Source organism: Pseudorca crassidens, chromosome 1 (assembly GCF_039906515.1).
Source record: "Pseudorca crassidens isolate mPseCra1 chromosome 1, mPseCra1.hap1, whole genome shotgun sequence".
In the NCBI taxonomy this organism is placed as follows: Eukaryota; Metazoa; Chordata; class Mammalia; order Artiodactyla; family Delphinidae; genus Pseudorca; species Pseudorca crassidens.
In genome coordinates, this window is record NC_090296.1 from 34969720 (window position 1) to 34985319 (window position 15600).

The 15600-nt window shown below is 49.1% G+C and overlaps 1 protein-coding gene across 1 annotated transcript in view; it reads right to left on the minus strand.

Annotated features, from left to right (window-relative positions):
- PLEKHH1 (pleckstrin homology, MyTH4 and FERM domain containing H1) overlaps positions 1-5638 on the minus strand; it is a 51871-nt gene extending 46233 nt beyond the window's left edge. Inside the window, exon 1 of the mRNA XM_067732634.1 lies at positions 5234-5638. The gene's annotated coding sequence lies outside the window, so the exon portion shown is untranslated. The remainder of the gene's footprint in view (positions 1-5233) is intronic.
- Positions 5639-15600: the final 9962 nt, after the last annotated feature.

Below are 15600 nucleotides of genomic sequence, written 5' to 3' on the forward strand. Positions count from 1 at the left end.
CGACATTGTGACCTCCCAGCAATCCCCACCTCAAAAGACTGGGACCAACTGGAACGGGCAGGAAGACAAAAGATGAAAACAAAACATGACCTTCTCTGAGCTAAGATCACAGCTGAAAAGACACAACAGAACCTTGTGGGGCCTCCACAGAAGGCCTGGAGGCTTCATGTTTGGTTTTCTTTGTCCTTTAAGGGGATTTTACTTTCCCTGCATAATTAAAAAAAAAAAAAAAGTGGCAGATCCCAAGGTAGGACCTTGGAGTCTTGCAACCTAGCCCTGGGCTAAGAATTAGCAGAAAAAGCACCCAAGTAAAACCCGAAGGGCAGGGGAAACTCAATCCTTTTGTGTTGTTAAAAAAAAGTTTGGTGAATGTTAATTCCCTCTTATTGATTGTTAAAACTGCAGCTCAGATTCCACTGGGAGAGCGGAAACCCAAATTATCAAAATCTCCAGGGACTTTGGAAATAAGATATGTCATTGGTCTCTGCCTCGCTGTGACACCTGAGATTCTACCTAGTCTGTAGGGAGCACTTTCCCCAATCCAGCATCCTCATGACATCAAGGTTTTGAACCCATCAAGTGCTCTGCTTAATCCTCTCCCTGCCATGCGGATGCTGGCAAGCGAGACGGCACTCTTGTTAGGCTTGTCTCGGCATGTGAAGGGAGCTAAAAGGTTTCTAAATGGATCTGGAGCAAGGTGCCTGCTGCCAAGCCAAGGCCCAGAGGCTCTTCCGACAGAAGCAGGTGGCCAGAGCTGCGGCTATATAACACAGGATGTTAAGGGAAGGTACCAGTAAGATGAACCTCAACCGCTAAGTCACCTTGCACTTGTGCCTCCCATAAAGATGTGCAAGGATAAGCAGAAAGAACTTGCAGAATGGTCCTTGACTCTTCAAAGCATTGCTTTATCAGGTGTTATTTCTCTCCTTACCCTCTGGATATCCCTGAGATGGAGGACAAGTGATATAATTCACACTAAACAGATGAGAAAACTCATCACATCTGTGGCTTGCTTAGAGACACACAGCCAAGGAGTATCAGAGCTGGGCCAAGCAACCTGAACTCCCAACATCTAAAACGGTCCCCCTTCCATGAAGATGCTTCCGTAGTGGTGGTACAGTCTTATGCTACCAGGCTAGCCTAATGCACATATAGCATTAATGTGTTGTGTTAGATGAGGAAATGATATACGGGATGTGAACTGGGGACAAACCCCAGCTCAATGGTTTGTTTCACGTTTTATTCTGGAAAACTTCAAACATACATACGTAGGGAGAACAGTACAATAAATGCCCCTGTGCCCTCCAGCCAGCTAATGATCACCAGCTCACAGCCACTCTCGTGAAAGCCAGTTCTCTTGATCCCCACTAGTGCCCAGCGTGCTAAACTGCTTGGCAGGCAAGAGTCAAACGGTTGCCATGGCCTTGGCACCTACTTCGGAACTCCCTAAGCCCTCCAGCGCCCTGGACTGACACACCACAGAAGTCAGCAGAGATATGCTTCAAGAGGCAGGGGCTGCGTGTAGGACTGTGGTGAGGAGAGGGCACAGGACGTTGTTAGGTAGCTTCAGACTCTAGCCTGTCTCAGAGAAAACGCAAACTTGAACTGGGATAGCTCTGGCAAGTTTAGGGATTTGACCAGAAATCCACAAAATGCTAAAATTTAATTTAATTTAACCGCCTTTTGTTAAGTGATTCCTACGTGTGAGGTTGGGCACATAAAGATGAGCAAAGATCCTGTGGCTTGTGGGGCTCAGGTCTCCCGTCTGAATATCCTGGGACTTTCCTGCAAAGAGGGCCAATCAGCACAAGTGCCTAAAAGAAAGAGGTCAGAGGTCGCTGCAGGAGGCATCAGAAGGTAACAGGGACTCTGTTCTGGGTACAGTTTCCACTAGGCTCTCCTCTGTCACCTCACTGTGGCTCACTCTCTGAGCGCGAGCACCTTTTGTCATTCCCACTTGGAAAGGGCTCCGCAGATGAGGCTAACCACGTGCCCAATGGTGGGCAAGTAAGAGCTCTGCGCCCCCTTTCTGGGGTTGGAGCCGGGGGGGAGGGTGAGTGGACACAGGGGCACAACTCCCTCCATCTCTCACTGTCAGGTGATCAAGCCAACAACATGCATTTAACCTCTTTTGGGTACTAAGCACCGCATTTCACAATGTTGGGAGAGACAGGAAAAGGTGAGCATGTTCAAGCCTTCTGGGATCTGAATACGAAAAGGGGCTAAGAGAACCACAAAGACAAAACCAGTAAAGAGAAACGGCAGAGTGTAGTACGTAAGATCCTGAGTTCTGGCAGCAAAAAGACCTGGGTTTGAATACTGACTCAAGCACGAATTAATCCTGTGACCTTCGACCATTTGCTTAACTTCTCTGAGCCTATCTGAAATTGAGGGCAATAATATTTGTAAAGGAGACCCATAATATTAGGTGGAACCATATGAAACTGTCAACATTTAACCATTTTTTGACCTTCGAAAATGGCAATTTCATAGACCACACTGTGTCGGATTTTTTTGAGAATTGAAGGAGGTATTACAAAAGCCTGGCACGCAGGAAGCATTCAATAAATGACAGTTACTATCAACAAACAAAAGGCCAACCCACAGTGCCCTGGGCACAGTAGGAGATGCAGCCCACAGATGTGCTCACCACCAGATCAGAGGGGAGGTCAGGGGATTTTAAAAAATTATTTTATCTCTTTATTTTTGAATATTAGGCAAAAGAGTATATGGTGAAAAGTAAGCCTTCTTCCCACCCCTGTACTCCAGCCATAGTTCTCCCCAGAGGCAACTACTGTCATGGGGATTTGTGTCTTTCAGTGCAAATACAAGCTGTTCAGTGCATATACGAGTGTTCTTATATACGATGCACACACATATACACACACAAATGGTGGATATAACTCAGTTTCCTACATCTATCTATCCCATTCTCCCTTCATGCTTTTTTTTTAAAATTATTTATTTTATTTTTGGCTGCGTTGGGTCTTCATTGCTGTGCACGGACTTTCTCTAGTTGCAGCGAGCGGGGGCTACACTTTGTTGCGGTGCATGGGCTTATTGCTGTGGCTTCTCTTGTTGCGGAGCACGGGCTCTAGGTGCGCGGGCTTCAGTAGTTGTGGCACGCGGGCTCAGCAGTTGTGGCTCACGGGCTCTGGAGCGCAGGCTCAGTAGTTGTGGCGCACAGGCTTAGGTGCTCCGCGGCATGTGGGATCTTCCCCGACCAGGGCTCGAACCCGTGTCCCCTGCACTGGCAGGCGAATTCTTAACCACTGCGCCACCAGGGAAGCCTCCCTTCATGCTTTTTAACGGCTTTATTGTATTCTACTGTATGGCTATTACATGATCTCATTTGAGTCCCTAATTGACAGGCATTTGGGTTGTTTTAAACCTTTTGCTAAAATAAACAATGCTGCAATGAATGTTCAATGAATAGACATCATTTCATACACATCAGAGTTTATCTGAAGGATAAAGTTCCAGAAATGGAATTGTAGGATGAAGTAATATACATTTTTAAATGGCGAAATAGTCCAAATTGCCCTCCCCTGAGGTTATTCTAATTCATACTCCAGCCAGCAACAAGGGCCAGTTTCCCCACAGAGCTGATCAGTTTTGAGTTCGTTTTTGACAGAAGGGAGAGACGGTTCAGGTGGGCTGGCCAGAGAATGCAGGATGGTGGCTCAGCGGCCAGCCTGCCATGAAGTCACTTGGACCGGGAGTGAGGGAATCCTGACACCTCAGCGTCAGCATGTAGAAAGCACTCTTCAACCCATAGGGAGCACAGAGAGCCACACAGTTACACAGCCTCCCAGAGAGAAGGAGGGAACAGTAAAGAGCACTCCCCCAGGAGCACAGTGGGAAGAACAACACCCCTTGCCTGTAACTGGTGAAGGGGAGTCACATTTTCTCAGCTTACTTGTTAGTTTCAGTGAGTTTGGGACCACCGGGTGTACCCCACCATAACCCAGCTCTGAGCAGACCCCCTCAGAGGCCTATGGGAGAGGGAGGGGGGTGGACAGTGAAGCAAACCCCACATTTGGACTTTAGGAGGCATCCGTTTGAGTCTTGCCTCTTCCACTTTTCTGCTATATGACCTTGGGCAAACCATAATTTTTCTGAGTCCTAGTTTCCTCCTTTATCAAATGGGGATAACAAGCAGAAAGACTAGAAGTTATGTTCTATAAAGTGTTTTTTGTTTTTTGTTTTTGCAGTACGCGGGCCTCTCACTGTTGCGGCCTCTCCCGTCGCGGAGCACAGGCTCCGGACGCGCAGGCTCAGAGGCCATGGCTCACGGGCCTAGCCGCTCCGCGGCATCTGGGATCTTCCCGGACTGGGGCACGAACCCGTGTCCCCTGCATTGGCAGGCGGACTCTCAACCACTGCGCCACCAGGGAAGCCCCATGTTCTATAAAGTGTTAAGTGATGTTACCATACACAGTGTCTGCGGCATAGAAGACAGCCCAAAAAGTTTAATGAAGGAACGAATGTCTTTTCCATTGAAATTGCTATTAAAATGATCTTTCAAGCAGAAGTTACAGCTGGAACTAAGGCTCTGTCCGGAAGAGTTTTATGAGGTGTACTCATAGTAAAAGCTTATGGAGAAGACGTCCCCTGGCAGGGCCAGATCCAACAGAGAGCGGATCTACTCCCAGATGAGGGTCTTCATGGCGTCTGCTACCTCGATTAAGGTCCCCCTGCGCCCCGGTAATCGATTCCTCTCTAAAGCTCCTAAGGACGCAGAGCTCCTGGTGTCATTCGGCACCCAACTGGGTTTCTTTTCTGTTTGGCTGACCTGCCTCTAGGAGTCTAGCCTAGGACCCCTAAGAGAACCACGCAGAAATCACAGAAGAGACAACCCGAGATGAGACTTCAAGGAAAGCGGGAGGAGTGAGAGCTAGCGAGAGCTCAGGCAACGCGGTGGAAAGCCTGCAAGTTCGCTCCGAGGGCCCTTCCCGGAGCAACTGGATCGAGCCGGTCCCAAATTCCGGATCCTCTCCAGGAAGGCTACTCCTCGCCTCTCAGTGCGGGCTCCCAGAGCCTAACCCGCCGCTCCCAGCGCTCCTGGCTGCTGGGAGCTCGTTTCCAGGTAGGGAGGCACCTGCTCCGGAATCGCCCTCCGGCCAGAGGGAGCCGATCCTCTCCGCCCAACCAAACACCCTCCCGGGCCCGCGAACCAACCCTCCACCCACCCCCCTGCACCAACCCCACCTCTGCCCGCGGGGCCGCTCACCTCCAGCCCGCTCGCTGGCGTCCCTGCCGCGCACCAGGCACCCGGTCCTCCCCCGCGCGCGTCCGCCGCTGACCTTGCGTCGATCTCGTCCGAGTCCGCAGCGGCCGCCGGGTCTCCGCTCCCCGGCAGCAGGGGTCGGGGTGGGCGGGGCGGGCCGGGCTGGCCCGGGAGGGGTGCCCGCCGGCTGGCCGCACAAAGCCGAGGCGACCTCGCAGCGCCCCATTCAACGCTCCGCCGCGCCCCCTCCTCGTCCGCTCCCCGCCCGCTCCTTAAAGGCAGAGCGCCGGCCTCGGCTCCCGGGGCGGCTCGCGGAGAGGCACAGGAAATGACCTCAGCAGGCTCCAGCCTCCCACCTCTCCGCACCGCTGGGCTCGTCCCTGGAGCGGCGGGGACGGCGGCGGGGTCCCGTGGGCCGCGGGGAGGAGGGGCGTGTCTCCCGGACTGCGGCCCCGAGCTCTCTGTGGAGGTCGAATCGGCTGCCGCCCGGGGCGGCCGGGTAGCCCCGGCATCTGCTCAGCTCCCAACCAAACTGGGACCCTCGCGGGACGCGGCACAAGACCAGACCCTCCCCCCAAAAGGAGGTTCCAGCATTTGTCGGGCGACTTGCAGGAACCGTCACGCCCGGATATTTGGAGCAGAAGTCTGTCCCACTGGCAGACCAAATTTCTGATTTGTAATTTGAAACAAAACAAAACTCGCCACAGCCTAAAGGGTAATTTGCTTGCGTCTGTCCGACTGTATATATGCATGCACTCATTTATTTTAAAGGAGCCGGCCTAGGAGCCAGAAAGGCCAACAGGCCACCGCCTGCGGGCAGCTCGCTGTGCACCCTTGCAGTCCCTCAGTTCACCGGTATAATCCTACACCCAAAGGAGAGTGGAACACTCAATTTTTGGTTAGGTGGATATGGGGTAAAGAAGATGAATATGGAGAATATTGCAGGGAAGAATCCGCATTTCAAAACAGAGCTTTCTTCCCCAATCCTGCGGGCTCTCATTATAAGCCTGAACAGGGGCGGACATCACCAGGGTCCGTTTCTCCAAAGGGGCGTTAGAAGTCTCACTCCTGGCAGTGGTACAGGCAGTCCCTGGCTGCACCCCAGGTTTGAATCTGAGTCTCTGGAGATGAGGCTGGGAATTTGCCCAGCTAATAAACTCTCCAGGTAATTCTCATGCACAATTTTGAGAGCCCAGACTCTATGGAATGCTGACCCCAGTAGTTCAGGAGGCCAAGGGTGAAAATTCAACTGGGTCAGTGGGACTTCAGGGGCTGAGCTTGCAAATGGATTCATAGCTCCTGAGGATTGGAAGAGAACAGCCCCAGACTGTGGGACACTAACTTCTGCTGTCCCCTTCAACACTGGAAGTGGTTGCCTAAGGAAGCCCCAAAGCAAGTCCTGTGGAGTTTGTAAGGGAGGCTCGTTTGTTCATTCATTCATTCATTCATGCATGCGTGCATGCATGCACTCACTGATTTTGAACAGGTAATCATGCACATAGTATAAATTTCAAATAATACAGAAGGGCTAACAATGAATAGTAAGCCTTCCTCCTGCCCTGTCTCTTGTCCCCTAGATCACTCCCCCTCAAAAGCAGCTACTGTTGTAAATTTTTGTGTGTATTCCTTCAAGATATAAAACATACATAAGTATTCCTGTCTTCATAAATGCATGTGTATTCATATATATATTTTTATATATCCCTTTCAATACTGAGGAAGGCTTTTTTCTCTTGTCTTTACCATTCCTGGGCTCTAAGTGTGACACGTCAGCACACTTAGAGATGCCTTACTTTTTTCCCCCAGTTTTATTGAGATACGATTGATATATGGCACCGTATAAGTTTAAGGTGTGCAGCATTACTTGACTTACGTACATCATGAAATAAGTTTAGTGAACATCCTTCATCTCAAATAGTTTAGTGAACATCCCTCATCTCATACAGATACAAAATTAAAGAAATAGAAATAAAATTTTTTTCCTTGTGATGAGAACTCTTAGGGGTTACTCTCTTAACAACTTTCATGAGTAACACACAGCAGCGTTCATTGTATTTATCATGTTGTCCATTACACCCCTAGTACTTATTTATCTTATAACTGGGAGTTTGTACCTTTTGACCACCTTCATCCAATCCCCCCCCCTCGCCCCACCCTGCCTCTGATAACCACAAATCTGACCTCTTTTTCTAGGAGTTTGTTTATGAATTACTTTGTGTTTGAGGTATAATTGACCTACAATACTGTGTGAGTTCCTGTTATACAACATAGTGATTCGATATTTCTATATGTTTCAAAATGATCGCTATAATAAGTCTAGTTATGATAAATCACCATAAAAGGTATTCCATAGTTATTGACTATATTCCCCACACTGTGTATTTCATACTCGTGAGTCATTTATTTTGCAACTGGAAATTCGTACCTCTTAATCTTCCTCACCTATTTCTTTCCTTCCCCCACCCTCCTCCCCTCTGGCAACCACCTGTTTGTTCTCTGTACCTATAACTCTGTTTCTGTCTTGTTATGTTTGTTCATTTGCTTTACTTTTTTAAATGGTTACCTAGCATTCCTAATGATGGATATTTAGGATGCTTCCAGTCCTTGGCTATTGTATACCTTGCTGCAATGAGTATCTCTTTACATACTTCTTGGTCCACATATATGACTATCTTTATGGTTTAACACTTACAAGTGGAATTGTTGGGTGTAAACACAATGTGAATTTTAAATTTCATTAGATGCTGCCCAGCTGCCCTCAAAGGAGACTGCACCAACCTACACTTCTGTCCGTGTGTTTGAGTACCCCTTTGTTCCCTCCCAGCGGCGACGATGAAGTGATTTATCACAAAGCACAAAGCTTTTAGAGAGGGAGGATGAAATGAGTTAAACACACGGACGATTTTAAAACACTGCCGGCACACAGAAAGTCTCAATAAAGTGTTAGCCGACACTCCTCTGCATGACCCTCCCCTTGCTTTGGGCTCTGTTTCAATCCCTGCTCTGTAAACTTGGGCGAGTTCGTTAGCATCTCTGGTACTCGGTTTCCATATCTTTAATGGGAGAATCACAATATCTCCCTCTGGAGCTGGTTTCAGGATTAAATCAGATAATAGGGTTACATAAATATTGGGACCTGATCATTGTTCAATAAGTGATAGCTATTCTTCTTCCCTCAAATCTCCCCCCAACTTTTTATTTTGAAATTTTCAAACCTATAGAAGTTGCAAAAAACTGTGCATTAAACACCCATATACTCTTCACCTAGATTTACCAATTGTTAACACATTGTTACGTTTACTTTCTCTCCCTGATTCTTTTTTTCTCTCCATGTGTATATGTGTGTGTGTGTGTGTGTGTGTGTGTGTGTGTGTGAATATATATATATATTTTTTCCATTTGTGACTTAGTTGTACACATCATGACCTTTTGCCTATGGATACTTCAGCATGTTCCTCCTAAGAACAAGCATGTTTTCCTAATATCATCACACTTACAAAATTTATCATTAACACAATACTATCACTGACTGTACAGGCGATAGTTACATTTCCCCAGTTGTCCCAATAATGCCCTTTAGAGCTCAGTTTTATAGCTCTCCTATTTACTGTTATAAGTCCCTACCTAGTACTCCCCAGGGAGAATGGATGCCTGGAGGAGGATGGGCCTGCCCCCTCCTCCACTCCAGGGAGAAAGTGACTCCCACAGCCCTAGACCCTGGCATCCTTTGGGGGCTGTAGGTAATCAATAAGCAGGCTGGCAAGGATGCACACAGGCAGAGCAGTTTCCCATCGAATGCTAGGGATTGTCCCACCAGCCTTCCTTGCTACAGTTGCCTCCTCTGCCTGCCCCAGCCACCCAGTGCTAGCAGCCCAGAAAGGTCCTGCCTGCCTCCCCCGAGCTCTGGTTGGGTTTCTGCTGTCTCCTCCACCTGCCCTCTCATTGGTCCCCAATCATCAGGGGCAGCTGTTCAGGCTCCAGTGAGGCCTGGCTCCCCAGCAGTGCCCTCAACCACAGCTCCCATGCCACGCCTCCCCCAGGATGAATTCTTTTGGACCTTCAGGGTGACCTACCCCTAACTTAACTCTGGGATCAAGGGTTGGAATGTCTGAGACACTGTCTTTTCCCCACAATCTTTTTGTCTTAAAGCACTTTCTTTGTTTTTAAAATTTTATTTATTTATTTATTTTTATTTTTGGCTGTGCTGGGTCTTCGTTGCCGCACGCGGGCTTTCTCTAGTTGTGGCGAGTGGGGGCTACTCTTCGTTGCGGTGCGGTGGCTTCTCTTGTTGCGGAGCACGGGCTCTAGGCACATGGGCTTCAGTAGTTGTGGCTCGCGGGCTCTAGAGCGCAGGCTTAATTGTTGTGGCGCACGGGCTTAGTTACTCCACGGCATGTGGGATCTTCCTGCACCAGGACTCGAACCCGTGTCCCCTGCATTGGCAGGCAGATTCTTAACCACTGCGCCACAAGGGAAGTCCTTAAAGCACTTTCTATGCAGCCCTCCATGGACTGAGACAGAGTCAAACCATGGCCGCTGCCGAATCAGATGATAGTATCTGCTGATGCCAATATCCCTCTCTTCTTCCCTCCCTCCCACCATTTCATTCATTCATTCATTCATTCATGGTAGCTGACTTTCAAGTTGTTCCAGGGATTCTATTAGCTGCCCAACTATAAGCTTGGACACACCATCTCCTTGCTTCCTGCCTCAGTTTGTCCTGTTGTAAAGTGGGGAAATTATTTCCTCGGCACAGCTACCCTTCAGGTCATAATATCTGAGAGTTGGAGGAAAAGGCAGGATTATGAGGGAGTCACCACAGCAAAGGGGGAACTTTGCAAAACTGAGGTAAAGAAAAAAAAAGCCATGTTGGATGGGTGCTGTAGTGGGAGAGGGAGGGGAGCAGGCAGGGCTGGGTGGGAGCTGAGAGGAAGGCTCTGAGCCTCCAGACCCCTCTAAGGATTCACGGAGAGATGGTACCCACAACACCTGAAGCTCGTTTCTATCTGATGTTAGCTTATTATTACAAGTGGGCTGACAGCACCGAGAAGGGGAGAAAGTCATCATGTGCCTGGAGTCGAAGGCTCAGTTGGGCCACGGAAGCCGAGGGCCTCCTCTTACTCTTCCGAGAAGAGCATCAGGCCTGGATAGGCACCTGTTGTGAACAGATCCGAACTCCTTTGGCCCTTTGGCAATTGTCGGTTCTTATATTTCCAGCCACTAGCAATGAGAGGTGAGTGGAGGCCTCTTGTCCCCTTTCCATTACCTCCTACAGGTGGGGCATTAAACATGGCCAAGGCCAAAGTCTGCCAAATGTACAAACATTTATCAGCATCCCGGCCCCAAAAGTCCCACAACCCGCTTCCAGGGAGTTGGGGAGTTGGCCTGGTCTGGTTCTCACACATCATTCATCATCATCTTTCTGGCTACTTCCATATTTTGAAAGCCACTCATTTCACCAGTGAAAGATTATTTCTAGCATCCTTCAAGCACATCCAGCCCGCTAGTGTACATTTTGATGGCGTTTGAAGTGTTTATGTAACCACCCTCTAGAGTGCAGATTCCTGATTAGAGCACTTCAGGGGCTAACTAACCACTCTAGGAGTGAGAGGAGAGTCCATTTATATCCATACACCATACCGTTTAGACTGAAATAGTTAAAAAAGAAATTCCTCCAGAGTCAATATCACAGCATCCTAGTCTGTGCCTGGTTCCCCGGACAGCACTGTGGGAAGGAATGGGGACCTTGGAACTGGCCAGGCCACAGTTCAAGTCCCAGCTTTCCCACATATGTGCTGATGTAAACTTGGGATGGTTGCTTAAGCTTTCTGAGTTAATTTTTGTTTGTAAAATGGTGATAATAATTCTCGCATCTTAGGCTTGTTGAGAGGGTTCAGTGAGATAGTACGTGTCTGACACTTAGCAAGTGCTGTATAAATGGTAGCTTTTCTTATGCATTCTTTGAACAGATATTTGCTGGAAGTCTAATGTTTACCAGATACTCTCCTACGTCCCTCTCTCGGTATCTCCTCTACTAGGTCCAGAGGTGGTATCTGCTCCCAGAGAATTCTCTTTGTTGCAGGATTGCAATAGTTAAGCAAGATAGCTTGAGAGACAGCAATAACTCTAGGAGAGCTGGTGAAATGTTTGACGGTTCATCCTTCCCATGTCCTGGGCCTTCTAGAGACCTCACTTCCTAACCCCACTTGTTTTCTCTGAGCAGGGCTCTGGGCTCCAGAGATCCATCCTGCCTCATGGAAACCCTCCCAAATCAAAGCAACCCTTCTTCTGCCTTCAGGGCCTGGTTCTCAGTTGCTGTTGGAAGGAGAGCAAAGGGAAAGAAGGAGAGCAAAGAGGAGAGGGGGTAGGGGCCTCAGATTCTCAGGAGCCCTAGAGCCAGTCCTGGTCCAGCCTTATGCCTCAGGAGCAGGGGCAGAGCTTGGTAGCTTTCGGGAGGCTATTTCTACTGCTGAATCTGTGGGACCAGCCAGAGCAACCATGGGCTGGGTCACAGAGGCTCAGTTATCATCCAAGTGAGGCTGGGAGGACAGTGATGGGACTTGCAGAGAGGTGCAGGGTAGGAAGGAAACGAGAAGGCCCAGAGGCAGAATTCTGTGTGTGTGTGTGTGTGTGTGTGTGTGTGTGTGTGTGTGTGTGTATTGGGTGGGTGTATCCTAACGTTGAGTGTGGATCCCTCTTTCATTTATTCATCCAGCTACTCACTAACAAGTATTTATGGAGCATTTCCTATCTTCCAGGCACTGTGCGAGGAAACAGACTGTGGCAAGTGTGACGGACGAACGCAGGGCACAGGCTTCAGAAGCAGACATACCTGCCATTGAATCCAGGCTCTTCCCAGTGGGGAACACAGGGAAGAACCGATGCAATTACCATCTGTATCCCCACAAATGATCCGTCCAGTGCAGCTGTGGGCTCTGGAGCCAAAGAGAGCCAGGCGGAGGAAGCGGGTGGAGGGGTTCTGCGTTTGGAAAACAGAGAGCAGGATTCTTATCTGCCCTGAGGGGTGGAGATAAAGGTCTGCCCCTGTGCATGGCATATGATAGGCACCTAGTAAGTGTTGTTCAATGAGGAGGGAATGTGAAGGTATAAAGGGGTAAAAGACTAGGAAGATGTGCAAAGACTAGGGACCTGGAAACTAACTACTAAGAGGATTAGGTGGAAGGAGGGCCTGAAGGAGAAGGATTCCAGTGAGAAGGTAGGCGGTGATTCCCCATCACGAAATCCTGGGGACACTTATTAAAAACATGCATTCAGGGCTTCCCTGATGGCGCAGTGGTTGAGAGTCCTCCTGCCGATGCAGGGGATGCGGGTTCGTGCCCCGGTCCGGGAAGATCCCACATGCTGTGAAGCGGCTGGGCCCGTGAGCCATGGCCGCTGAGCCTGCATGTCCGGAGCCTGTGCTCCGCAACGGACGAGGCCACAGCAGTGAGAGGCCCGTGTACCGCAAAAAAAACAAAACAAAAAAAACATGCATTCAGACTCAGGGCTCTGTATTTCCCGGCTCCTTAGGACCCGTAGGGTGCCTGGTATTGACTGGTTTGTCATACATCATATTCCAACACTCCAGTGATCTTCTCAGAGAGCAGCAACAGCCCCAGAGGGGAACACAGGGTAGAGCTGATGTAATGACAACATATATCAGTGCAAAATGATCTGTCCAGTGCAGCTGTGGGCTCCCCAAGCAAGAGAGAGCCAGGCGGATGGGGGCTGGGTAGGATAGGGGCCGAGAGGGGGGAAAGGAGATGGCAGGGAGGGAGAAAGGGAAGCTGAGTTGGGAGCTGATGGAGCTCAGGGAATGAGAACCTGGTAAATCCAGTCATCTAACTGGGATTCTAGATCATTTTAGAACTTGCAACATCATGGTTTGAAACCAGCTGTCTTATTTCTCCATTAGCTTTCATCACAGATGACAACAATGGCAGCTCACATCAGGGGGCAGGACGGGCTGGGCAGAGACCAGCTCCAAGTAGGTGGCAGGTGCTATAGCAGCCTGGGGAGCCCCTTGGCTTCCCCTCTAAGCAGCTGCTTCTCCTGACTGGAAGAGGCCTATGAACCGGGGTGGGGCAGGGCTTGGAGTTCCCTCTGCTTCAGGGATACCACGCTCTCCTGCAGGGCGCCTTCCAGGGTGGCTGTAATACTGGGCCAGCAAACACCCCAGCATTCACAGAGAAGGGAAGATGTGAAATACCTGAATGAATGAGAAGGCATAGCCGTTGCAGCCCTTGCCCCACACCTGGGTGGTTTGGGATGAAAAGAGTAGGTCTCCTTTGATCAATCAGACCTTTGCTTCCTGTGCTTCTGATCGTTGTGCTCAGGCTCGGGGTTTTTACCAGAAGCGTCAGGGCTCATATCCTACTGGAAGCTGTTGTTGCCAACTCCTTTTTGTGAAGGGGTTTAGTCCAGATGACAAACGTGTCTTCCGTCTCAGAGTCCTGGGTGTGACCCAGGACCCGCCAGGACGTCGGAGGCTATTGCTCAGCGCCATCTAGTGGTCGGCATGGCTTATTTTCCTAAAGGACCCTGAGCCCCAGCGTTCTTGCTCCCAGCCACACCTAGGGCTAGATCTGCTCCCTTCTCCTCGGACCGCTGCAGGCTTTGGTCACTTTGAAAAGTGGTGATTAACGAAGCTTTAAGCTCTGCCTAAAGTGGAGACTTTAAACTCTGTATACTTTGTCCTTGTTCAATTTTACATAGTTTCAGGGAAGGGGATAGGAGAATTTAGTGGTATTAAAAGACTAAGGTGAAGTAGGGATAGATGGAAAGAACATTCTCCTTTTTCCCAGCTGCCTGGATCCAGCATGCACAGATCATCAGCTTGGCACTTTTTCCAGGTCTCTCTCACCCAACTGTACCATAAGAGGAGGACACAGGAAGAGTCTCTTCTGCACAAAGTCCAAGCTGAGCGTTTAGAATCATCTTTACTCCGCCACAAATAAAGTGATGGGACACGGAGCTAGAACCAGACTGCTTGACTCAGAGCACTGAGGGAATCCACCTATTGGGAGCTTTCCTCATGTAAAAGTGAGCTTTGGAGTTTTCAGAGAGGTCCTGTGGACAGTGCACCTTTCCAAAAAGGAATATCCACATTTCTAGGTTCTCAATTTCCTGGTTCAGGTCCAGAAGAGGGAACACTAGTCCTTTTCTTCTTACAGAGTTGGGTCCACCCAAAGGAATCAGGTAGAGCCTACAGACAGGTCTTGTACATAAGAAGGGAGGTGGGCTTCCCTGGTGGTGCAGTGGTTGAGAATCTGCCTGCCGATGCAGGGGACACGGGTTCGTGCCCCGGTCCGGGAAGATCCCACATGCCGCGGAGCGGCTGGGTCCGTGAGCCATGGCCGCTGAGCCTGCGCATCCGGAGCCTGTGCTCCGCAACGGAAGAGGCCACAACAGTGAGAGGCCCGCGTACCGCAAAAAAAAAACAAAAAAAGGGAGGTAAGCGATGGAGCAGAACACGCCGATTCCTAGGATGGGAAACCAACAGGCATTGCTCTGGGAGTGAGACGTGACTGCTGCTCCTTCCAAGCACTATGCATTGTCCCATTGGCCACTGGATAAACATTCAGATGGCATCTGGAATTGCCTGAACCTGCAAGCAGGAATTTCCCTGCAGGGCACAGGGGGTTGTGCCTACGTGGACCCAGGATCTCTGGAACAAAGACACTCTTGGGAAGAAAATGATTCTTTTGGGAAGCAAAATCTTAGTGTTGAAATAAATTCATTGGTGGGGACTTCCCTGGTGGTGCAGTTGTTGAGACTCTGTGCTCCCAGTGCAGAGGGCCCAGGTTCGATCCCTGGTCAGGGAACTAGATCCCACGCGCATGCCGCAACTAAGAGTTCACATGCCCCAACTAAGGAGCCCGTCTGCCGCAACTAAGACCCGGTGCAACCAAATTAATTAATTAAATTTTAGAAAAAGAAATAAATCCATTGGAATATCCGGAATGAGAAATTTCCCTAAATATACTTGCCACTCAAGCCAGTGGAATAGTAATGTACATATGTAGTAATGTACATAAGATTGGAAACCATTTATGGAGGTAAAGATCACTAAAAATTTTCTAGGACCTCCAAATTCCTGTGCTCACTGGCAGAGGTTTATGATTCTTGTGTCGTTCCTTGAGCTACATCATTCAATATTTTTCTTGTTAGGAGAAGGATGCTTGAAAAGACCGTGTCGCCCCAAATATTTATAGCAGCAATAATAACAAAGTAAAGACAAAAAGATATAACCTAAATGTCCATCAGTTGGAACCTAGTAAATAAGTTATTAAAATTCATCTAGAAAATAAAATACTATGCAGCCATTAAAATTTACGTTGAAGAATTATTTTTATTGACATGGAAAAATA